The sequence below is a fragment of the Coregonus lavaretus genome, assembly GCF_964263955.1.
Source record: "Coregonus lavaretus genome assembly, contig: HAP1_SCAFFOLD_2066, whole genome shotgun sequence".
Classification (NCBI taxonomy): Eukaryota; Metazoa; Chordata; class Actinopteri; order Salmoniformes; family Salmonidae; genus Coregonus; species Coregonus lavaretus.
In genome coordinates this window covers 70,360-72,731 of record NW_028165128.1, presented here as the reverse complement: position 1 = coordinate 72,731, position 2,372 = coordinate 70,360, and the positions used below count along the sequence as shown (strand labels likewise).

Below are 2,372 nucleotides of genomic sequence, written 5' to 3'. Positions count from 1 at the left end.
AAAACTCACGGACCAGGCAAGGAGGGCATTAATCAGAGAGGCAACAAAGAGACCAAAGATAACCCTGAAGGAGCTGCAAAGCTCCACAGCGGAGATTGGAGTATCTGTCCATAGGACCACTTTAAGCCGTACACTCCAAATACCTGGGCTTTACGGAAGAGTGGCCAGAAAAAAAACATGGCTTAAAGAAAAAAATAAGCAAACACGTTTGGTGTTCACCAAAAGCGATGTGGGAGAGTCCCCAAACATATGGAAGAAGGAACTCTGGTCAGAGCTTTTTGGCCATCAAGGAAAATACTATGTCTGGCGCAAACCCAACACCTCTCATCACCCCGAGAACACCATCCCCACAGTGAAGCATGGTGGTGGCAGCATTATGCTGTGGGGATGTTTTTCATCGGCAGGGACTGTGAAACTGGTCAGAATTGAAGGAATGATGGATGGCACTAAATACAGGGACATTCTAGAGGGAAACCTGTTTCAGTCTTCCAGAGATTCACCTTCCAGCAGGACAATGACCCTAAGCATACTGCTATAGCAACACTCGAGTGGTTTAAGGGGAAACTGTTAGGCCTACTGCTGCTAGGTAGCTCTCTCTCTGCTCTCTCCCTCCCCTCTGTCTGTTTTGATTGCAGGAGTGAAGTCTGGTGTGCGGGAGTCAGGGTTCCAGCTGCAGCTCATTCACCATAATCACCTCAGCCTTAAAGACCCGGTCAAACTTGCCACTCATCGTCAGATCATAGTCAAGACGACCATGTTAGTCTCGCTGTTGACTCAACCTGCTTGTTTTCGCTCTTTGTGTTTTTGGCCTGTTCTATTTACTTTTCTCCTGTGCCACAGATTATTGGAACCTGACTCCTGCCTCCGCTTCACTCCTGCCACCACCATCCTGCTTTCCACTACCGGACCTCCCTTTTGGACTCACCACGGACACTAGGACGTTACAGTACCACTCCTGCTCAGAACCTGGATCTGTTACCCTCCCTGTAAACCTGGACCCTATTTTTGGAAACCTGGACAATTGCACGTTGTAAATAAACCTGTTAAACCTTCTCTGGCTCGGTGTAGTTGTCTGCATTTGGGTTCATATCTAGTTAAATCGTGACAGTATGATCTGACCAACATGAACCCAGCAGACAGTAGCTCGGATACCACCCCAGAGTGCACTCAGATTCGGACTGCCATAGCCAATCAGGGCATTTTACTTGGCCAACATGATACTTTGTTTAAGACTATTTCTGAGAACAGTCAGGTGCTGCTTAATCAGGTTCAATTACTCACCAATCAAGTGTCTGCCCTTACTACTCAAGTTAATAATGCACCCCTCGTGCATGGCATACAAACTGCTCCTTCTCCTGCTCCGCCTGTTTTTCCTGCCCCTCCAGCCCAGATCAGAGAGCCTTTTGTTCCTGCTCCAGAGCGCTATGACGGGAACATGGGAACCTGTGGTGATTTTTTGACTCAATGCTCGTTGGTGTTTGAACAACAGCCCCTCACCTACGCCTCCGAAAGAGCCCGTATTGCCTACCTTATCAACTCTACTAGCGGTTCCGCTCGTTCCTGGGGATCCGTGGTCTGGGAGAGCCAGTCGGACATTTGCAACGCTTACGTTGCCTTCACCACTGAGATGAGGAAGGTTTTCGACCACCCCGTACGGGGCAAGGAGGCTGCTAAACGTTTGTTTTCTCTTTGGCAGGGGTCTCGCAGTGTGGCGGAGATGGCAGTGGAGTTTCGAACTTTAGCGGCAGTGAGTGGTTGGAATGACGAGGCATTACAAGGAGTGTTCATTAATGCTTTGGCTGAGACCTTGAAGGATGAATTGGTGTCATATGATGAATCGCCTACGCTGGATAATCTTATTTCACTCACCATCAGGTTGGATAATCGGATTCGGGAGCGCCGCCGGGAGAGGAGTGGTAGTTCCAAGCAACCTGTCTGTCGTCAACCTACTCCTCCCCGCCTCTTCCCTATGGAGAGGGCCGAGTCTTCCCGAGTCGATACTAGGAGCACTGAACCCGAAGCCATGGAGGTGGGTCGTGCACGGTTGTCCTCAGAGGAGCGTGCACGTCGTATTCAGGCCCGGGCCTGCCTGTATTGTGGAGAGGCTGGTCATTTCGTTCCTTCCTGCCCAGTTCGTCCGGGAAAAGGGCCGGCTCGTCATTAATGGGAGAAGTTTTGGTGAGCCGAGCAGCGGATTCTTCCTCTTCTCCCCGCATTCTGCTCCAGGAATCCCTCCAGTGGCAGTCCCAGAATTTCCCTGTTAGTGCGCTGGTTGACTCTGGTGCCGATAAAAGCTTTTTGGATCGAGAGTTGGCTCAACAAATGGAGTTAGAGACTGTACCTATGGACCGTCCGCTGCAGGCTAAGGGTCT

General features: G+C 50.4%; 1 long non-coding RNA gene across 1 annotated transcript; it reads left to right on the top strand.

The window, feature by feature from the left end:
- The first annotated feature begins 578 nt into the window (after positions 1-578).
- On the top strand, positions 579-1,052 carry LOC311116246. Its single transcript, XR_014611386.1, has 2 exons — positions 579-756; positions 841-1,052. It is a non-coding gene; the product is annotated as an uncharacterized lncRNA (long non-coding RNA).
- Positions 1,053-2,372: the final 1,320 nt, after the last annotated feature.